Here is an 8,981-nt window from a genome sequence, read left to right on the forward strand (position 1 = left end):
ACTGATTACATTTTCACACATGGGGCCAATTTCGTTTTCTGCTCATGGACAAACATAAACCCTAACCCTAACATGACTCCTTAAAGGCACTGGACATTATTGGTAGTTACTCAAAATAATGGTTGAGCATAACAACAAGCAGAGGAGAGCTGTTGATAGTATAAAACGTTTTGAATACCGCTCCCTCTGAAGTGACGTAGCTTTTGAGAAAGAAGTCATTAAAGCGAAAGAGAACGACTCTGATGCTATCGGTGATATAGGGTCGAAACGTCCGGTCATTCACTTTGTTTTGGATAGTATTTAAATAGTGTCTGGAGTTTAAATTAGTTTGGGAAGAGCTCAAAGTTTTGACAAACTCAAAGTGAAACGCGAATTTTACTTCGGGTTTAAATTATCGAGATTAAAATTATCTCTTCAGTCTCCTGACGATGACTAGAGCAAGCTAGTCGAAACGTTGAGACCAATTTGGAACTGACTCCTGGTAGTGCAGTTAATGATCCTATAAGCTAAAGTAGTAGTCCCAGCCTATTTTCTATACCATCTGCCCGGGTAATAGTTAAAATAGCAGGACAGTTCTTTTCAGAACTGAGAAGTCTCCCGAACCACCAATCTACTCCGCGGTAGTAGAATAAAGCAAGACAGTTCTCCAAGAACGAACTCTTCATGGCAAGTTGATACACACATGGTATTACCACAAACCAAACATGTGTAAATACAAAAGTAAATAAAAGCAAGACAAACCGTATGGGCACAGGAAATTACAAAACAACCGTAATTTGAGGGCCAGAATGAAGTTTTATATTACATACTTCGTCTAGACCTTATTGACAATTGAGATAGATATGGCTATAAAAAAATATGACATTGAACCTGGTGAAAAGTACACAATACGAATCGAAATGATAATCGAAAGAACACACTGAGATCAGGAAGGCATGTGTAGAAATGAAGTGTTCTTTATATGCATTAATTTAATGAGTGAATTAACTGTTGAATTTACATTGATTTCCAGCTGCACCGTGAGTCTCATGTTACGCCCCGCACACGGGAGTCTTTCTCGGGGGGCTTTAGACACGATGAAACCACCGGTGACTTGGCTCACAAACACGGTAGGCCCGACTGGCTAGTCTAGCGCGACCAACAACCTGATCCCATACAAAATTGATGACCATGTCACCCGCTTCTGTGTTTTTTAATCCCAGTGCTTATTTGCTACGTGAGCACACACAGGTGAATTCATCAAAAATTAAATTCTAATTGGAGAGAACCTCAGCTCTGGGCTCATCGGCCAATCGGAATTTATAGGACATGGGTCTCTGTCAATGCCGTGAAGAAAGAAAAAAACCTCAAAGAATTTGTCACGTCTTGGCGGGAAAACTGTTGTCTGTTGAGCGATGATGCGTGTAAGATGAACGAATAGGAGCATAATGTGTGACGTCTTAAAACCGCCCAAGTTCACAATAACCTCCCTCAATAGTGCATGTGAACTGAGGACTAACTTGTAAGGAATTAAAAAAAGCTAGTTGCAGAACTATCATGTCAGATTCAAAGGAGTAAAATCTGCATTCGAAACTGTGAAGATGATTTACTGGAAATCAAACTTAAAAAGTGGTTCTGTGGGAGTTTAAAGTCACTCCATGCACCCGCGCGCAGGGTGGGTTACAAAATACGGCAAAAAGGCGGGAAGTCAAGAAGTTGAATAACACAAAAATGGAGTGTTATTCCTTTGTTCGCGTTATTCCTTTGTTGGCGTTATTCATTTTCCAATGTTGTCACTGCAACTTAGAGGTGGATTGGGGGGGGGGGTGCAACCAGGCAACAAGAGAAGCAAGGGTTACGATCGCCACTGCCTTTGTAACAAAACCTTCACAGTCCAAACACCCCCCCCCCCCAAAAAAAAAAAAAAAAAAAAAAAATAGATTGCGTCTATCATGTTCGTCTATTAAATTTAATGACCCCTCCGTAATTTGTTTTTATATTTGTATGATTTTAATTTGTTTTCCAGTAAAGATATCTTTGGTTAATTGACACATTTTTATGCTCGTCATAGCCTGATGCGGATAACAAAGCAGTTTTCTAATTGCAGCAATGTGAACAATCAGTAGATTCGTATTGCCAATGGATAAACCAGATTCACTGTAACGTGATTACTTTTTACAATAAACATGATTACATCACTTATCTTCAGAACATAGTTAGTAAATCAGATTATCAAGAAGTGAACGCACTCTTATCTTCAGCTTTTCCTAAAAATCAATATTGTCAAAGACCAGTGTTCCCAACATTTGCATAAAAAAACCATATCTGTAAACATTTGGACTCAATTGGTCATCAAGTTGCAAGAGAACAACGAAAGAAAAACCACCCTTGCTATACAAATTTGCAAAACAAAAGTATGAAATAAAACAATGGCAAAAGATATGACAAACGACAAAAACACTTTGATATTAAGCAAACCAAATAAACAAAGTATGAAATGGCGAAAGTGGAAACGGAACAACTATACACGTGTGACAGGGAGGCTGTGAACAAAAACGGAGAAGTAAAACTGAACTGGTACAACCATGGAGCAATAAACTTTTGGTATAAACGAAGCCAAACATTTATAATACGCCCAACGACTTCGAACGCTCCACATACTCTCAAGACCACCAACCCATCCAAATGGAATCCACAGACGGCAAAGTCTTCCTGTGACATTACTTTCCAAGAGAGATTTCCACTTCACCCAGTCGGTGATTTCTCTCTACTCGCTTTGAGAAGACGTTAGGGGCCTAATTTGCTACACGTGTACCAAGAGACACAATCGTCCAAACAAGGCAATTTGAGCGCCTACTGGGAGTGAAACAGAGACAATAGATGCACAAATTGGAGCCAATCAAGCTCTGCGTAATGAACACCTGTGATTATTTTACTGACATATTTAACAAAACAATTCTGCTATTGGTATGGTTACTCGATTTGAATCAAGATAAAGTACAGCGTAGGAAATGTTGGCCCTCCAAACTGCTGCTACTGGTATGGTTGCTCTATTATTTTGAGAAAAGATAAGGTACTATAAAGGATATGGGGTGTCGTGGCCGAGCGGTTAAGAGCACCGAATTCAAGCTCTGCTTATTCTGTTCAGCAGTGTGTGGGTTCGAATCCCGGTCGTGACACTTGTGTCCCTGAGCAAGACACTTAACCATTATTGCTTCTCTCGACCCAGGGGTAAATGGGAACCTGTGAGGGCAGAGATGGTTCTTGTGATTGATTTAGCCGAGTAGCGCATTTGTTGCACGAGGCTGTATACTCCCCAGGGAGCTGAGATTGTTTAAGGAGTGAATTAAGGCCCAGTGACCAGGGGTAATAATTTGAAGCGCTTTGAGACACCCATTCGGGAGTGAAAAAGCGCTATATAAACTCAAATATTATTATTATATGTTGGCCTGTGAGTCTTTAAAGTTCACGTCTTTCTGTAACCTTGAATAATGAAACACAGATCTGTTTGTTTGTGCTGTTTAGATTGCTTCAATAATCAAAGCCTTAATTGATCACAATTAATTTCATATCACTTCATCAAACGCTGTTTTGTACTTATTACATCATTTCTTTTATTCGCACCAACTCATTTCTGGAAAAGTTACGCAAGTTTCTCATGTCGTCCAATGTCGTCATTATAATTACATTTCTAATTATTCATTAACTTTATTTAATAGTTTACAGTGCGTGTATTATATTCGCAGCATTACTTTGCTTCATAATCGTTAGAAAGATGTATATATTACTTATTCCCCTCTCGAACTAATCCTACAGTGGACAAAACCATGTCCGAGCACCACACAACCCTGATAAGGAGATTGACGCGTGTGCAAACTCCCCCCAGAACGTCGACATAAGGTTGGTCAACCAACCCTACATTGTTTTTCCAGAACCATGTAATCCCCAACTGAACATTTTCACGCGCAATTTCCAGAATGGAATTAAGCGGATTCAATGATTTTGTCAAAACAAGTTAATTAGAGCGGCAGATGAACCTCGTTAATACCTCCGTAATTGGTTCTCGGTGGATCTCTTGAATAGAGAGACAAAATATGTAGATTTTTTGTAATTACACCTTGAAATATCCATAGAATGTAGTTAGTGATGGAGTTCGTTGGAAGCGTTTTCTTTTTCTTCTTCTTCTTCTTCTTCTTCTTAGTTGCATAACAATAAAACTGTTGGGACTTTTTAATCTTCATGGACGAGGCCAGGTTTGATCATCAGTTTTTGTCTGGATAATTGCGACAAGTGTATCTTGTGAGAGACATAAGTACATGTTTTGTAGTCATTAAAGAGGATATAGCTACACAGAACGATCGGCAAGAAAGAAAATATTTTGACAGAACACACTGCAAAAATCCGGGTGTTAAAATGTACACCATGGATGTCACAATGCTAAACCAAGAATCAAAATATACACCATAAGGGTGTTAAAATCACACCGTTTCTCTGGTGTTATTTTGGACACCCTAATGGTGTTAATTTTGATTCTCTCTTTGGCATCTCTATGTGACAACACACATGGTGTCAATTTGAACACCCTGGTTTTTTTTCTTCAGTATACTCGGGATGGGAGAGCCATTGCTGACAAATAGGTCTGAAAACCAGGACTCGTTTTTTTTTTCTTCTTTTTTTTTGGGGGGGGGGGAGGTGTACTAAAATTATGACGTTTTCACCTTTGGAGTTAAATATTTCAAGGAGCTTCTGGAAACAGTACTAAAGAGAAAATCTCTTTTCAGTATTGTTGATTCTAAAAAAATAACCGGTGGTTGACAACTCAAGGTTTCGATTAATTATGCTCTTTGTCTTTAGACGATCAGGGCATAGGCCTACTGATCGAAAGGCTTTGTTTCGAACTTTTAATCGGAAAAAAAATAAAAAAAATTCACCTTGCAAAGTTTTATCCTATAAAATATCTCTTCCATGAACACTGTTGGCCTAAACACTTACACGTTTATCTCATGATGTCGCCATGATATGTAATGTACATTTACTTTTGGAAATTATGCAAATTAGACAAGTCACCTGTGAAACTACATTGTCCATTCTCATATCTCAAAATAGCAACGCAATTCACACTTCTAATCCACCTTAAAAAATGGGTCCTTAAATGGGCTCTTAAATGGTTCACAGGAAGTCCTCGAGAAAACATGAGAGCAGGAAATGAAAACAGGAAAGTAGAATTAAAATGTCCTGAATGCATCCCACTTCTTATTCTCCCGAGTTGTGCATATTTTATCCGGTCCGGTAGCTCCCTTTATATACCGAGCCCCCTTTCCCCAACAAAAGAGCCACAAGAAATGACATGTTTTGTCACGACGCGACAATGAGATTTAAATAATCAATAGGTTCTCTACGACTGCTACTACATGGTTAATGAACACAACTAATCTAAGGAGCTTTAAGAGCCGTCTTATTTTCATCAAAATAAGTAATCATTTACCGATAATCATTCTGACGAGTACGGTGAATTTGATTTGCCGGACAAGTCTTCGTTTTTTAGGGGGGCTCCCCCGGGACCCCCCTCAGTCCGCAAGTCACCGCGATCTCAGACCAATTACTCCACCCGGGAACTGTGTAGCTTTCTCCGGCCGGTAATATTGCCTCGTACGCTGACAAGAGAAAGGAAGAAGACCCCGCTCGCCATCCTACAACGCGGTGTACACCAAAGTCGTCGCAGTGGCTCGGCGGCCGGAGTAAATGATTTTTTTTTTCCGGCGTGTCAGGGAGATTAGCTTGCATTGCCGCTACCTGCGCCGGGGGCAAAAAACAAACGAGGTTGTTGGCTTATGGGTTGACTCTTCGTCGAGACACCGGGTAGACAATGACCATTTGCAACCTTTAAATTTCGATGATCTTCTAGAGGAAGGAAAAAGGAAAAATTATACAACGAATGAGATTAAACAAGACGGAGAAAACTGATCAAACATCCTTAGGGAATAAGTCTTCATGATGGATTGGAAGGAAAAGAAATTGAGAAAGTGGGGGCATTAGGGGGGGGGGGGGGGCTGAACAAGGAGGGGTTAAGAATTGCCACAAACTAGTTTGGAAAGATCTTCCAGCTATAAAAATGTTACCCACACATTTTATTTTAATTACTTCTGAAGAAGAAACTCACTAGCGACTTTGTCTGGCTGAGTTAATATTTCCTTTTACAAACCTTGACAATAATTAGGAAGTTTTAACGATAGTTTGGGTGAACAGTGTGTTACCTCTTTTCTAAGTTTGTTCATTAAATTGCTGATACGTCTTTCCTTTTTAAAAGCATTTTATAAATAATAATTTATTCATTTATATTGCGCCCATTCCATAAAATGTACACAAGCGCATAACAAAATAATTGTAAAAATATAACATTGTACAACAGGAAAATATACAGCAATCCAAACAAACTGAAAATACAAGAACCTTACAGGACAATCCGAAGAGTTTTAAAAGCATTAAAATCTCATCATGATGTTTCTGCCGTGTTCCAGGATTGTCGAGGCAAGAATTAAAACTGATTCAGCGCAATTCTACCACAGACTGATCCGAATTGGCGGCTAGGTATATGGCTTGATCACTGCTTGAAATCTACACCTTGATTGCTCAAAAAACTTCGTGTAGGTGATGAATGAAATACTGGAATGTACTCAAACTTGAATACTCGGCAATCCTGATATTCGGCAGTATTCAGTACTCGGCTATCCCGGTACTCGGCAGTAGGCCTACTCGGTACTCGACAGGACCCGGCAGTAGGGCATACTCGAAAAGGCAGAACCCGGTAGAACTTGGTATTCGGCACTCGGTAGAAATCGGTACTCGGCAGTACTCGGTAATCGGCAGTATTCAGGTACTCGGTACTCGGCGGTACTCGGTACCCGGCAGTACTTGGTACTCGGCAGTACTCGGTACTCGACTGAAAATTACTTGACTAACAACACTGCCGGACGCACTGTCACTCTGCTGAGTTGATCAGCATTATTGTATCCAAACAAATTAAGCATGAAACGAACTGAAAATAGCGCCCTCTAAATGTGCTAAGTGAAGTGCGGGCGCAGTTGAGCCAACCTGTTAATAGTAACGTCTTGCAACAACTTTAACGTCAGCCAAGTCTCTGCCGAAGAAAACTCTGTGTCCCCCCACCCCGCAAAAAAAGGTTACCACATGGAAAAAGTTGCTTGTATAGCCCTGTTTTAAAATTGCGATGAGCTGCACGTTTTGTGAGGGATGTAATTACGGTTGTCGCCTTGGTTTACTGACCGTGTTTCTACTTCATTTAATCCATTTTTGAAGTCACACTACGGTTAGGCTTAGACTGTGGGCATAGGAATTGTTTGCCAACACATATTTAATCCGAAATCTAACGTATTTTAGGGTCCAATTTTATAAAGCCTGTAAGCATCAACGGACATTATTGCTAAAGAAAAACTTGTTACCAGCCATATAAAGTTTGCATTGTTGCAACTGGTGCCCAACTATTTGTTCGCTTAGCATAGGACATTTTGGTATGGTATGTAATTCTTTCTTCTTAAAGGCAGTGGACACTATTGGTAATTACTCAAAATAATTATTAGCATAAAACCTTACTTGGTTACAAGTAATAGGGAGAGGTTGATGGTATAAATCATTGTGAGAAACGGCTCCCTCTGAAGTGCCATAGTTTTTGGAGAAAGAAGTAATTTTCCACGAATTTGATTTCGAGACCTCATATTTAATATTTGAAATCAACCATCTAAACGCACACAACTTCGTGTGAAAAAGGTGTTTTTTCTTTCACTTTTATCTCGCAACTTCGACGACCAATTGAGCTCAAATTTGCACAGGTTTGTTATTTTATGCATAATTATGTTCAGATACACCAAGTGAGAAGACTAGCCTTTGACAATTACCAATAGTGTCCACTGTCTTTAACATCTTTATAAAATTGGGCCTAGATAATCATTATGAAGAAGTTGGTCATCTTCATCATCATCTTCAGTCGGCTGCACAGCATGCAGGCGGACACGAGCTTTTCTGTCCTGTGCTCGTCTCAGAATCTCTAGATAAGTTAGTATTTCTTCTTAAAAGCTGCGATGTCCAATTCCCCTAACGAATACTATCCTTTGTTTACAAAAAGAGTAACCTTGTACATTCCCCAGGGCATTTCTGGCAGGCAAGATACTGTATCATTCAAATGGGAAATAACTACGTTTTTTTTCATTATCTCCACATACATCAAAGAGTTATAATAAAAAAAAAAACAGTTGGACAAGTTTTGAGATGTGCCCTTTTCTCATATCAAAAGTCAGATAGTGCAACATCAATAACAGTATCAGATTTGATGAGTTTTTTTCCCCAAATCATACAATAGTGTATTTAGCAAGGTCTTTACAGATACTAATCAGTGATGAAAAAGCTAACAAACATCGCAAATAAACATCACAAACATATCAACAAATAGACTTAAGCCCTGAAGCCAAAACAAAAGGCCTCTTGATCCTTAACAAATTTACTTCGTCCTTGGGTGGGTTTGAACCACATACCTCTTAGTTAAAGACGGTGGACACTATTGGTAATTGTCAACGACCAGACACTTGGTGTATCTCAACATATGCATACAATAACAAACTTGTGGAAATTTGAGTTCAATCGGTCGTCGAAGTTGCGAGATAATAATGAAAGAAAAACACTCTTGTCACACGAAGTTGTGTGCTTTCAGATGCTTGATTTCGAGACCTCAAATTCGCGGGAAATTACTTTTTTCTTGAAAACTTCAGAGGGAGCCGTTTCTCACAATGTTTTATACTATCAACCTCTCCCCATTACTCGTCAACAATAGTAAAGTATTATGATAATAATTATTTTGAGTAATTACCAAAAGTGTCCACTGCCTTTAACAGCCGAACGTTTTGAATTAATCAGTTATACGATAATTAACTATTGTGCGGACTTGAAGTAGCTAAAGTTGCAAACACCTTTGTACGTTCAAGAAGGCCTAC

The sequence above is a fragment of the Asterias rubens genome, chromosome 10 (genome assembly GCF_902459465.1).
Source record: "Asterias rubens chromosome 10, eAstRub1.3, whole genome shotgun sequence".
In the NCBI taxonomy this organism is placed as follows: domain Eukaryota; kingdom Metazoa; phylum Echinodermata; class Asteroidea; order Forcipulatida; family Asteriidae; genus Asterias; species Asterias rubens.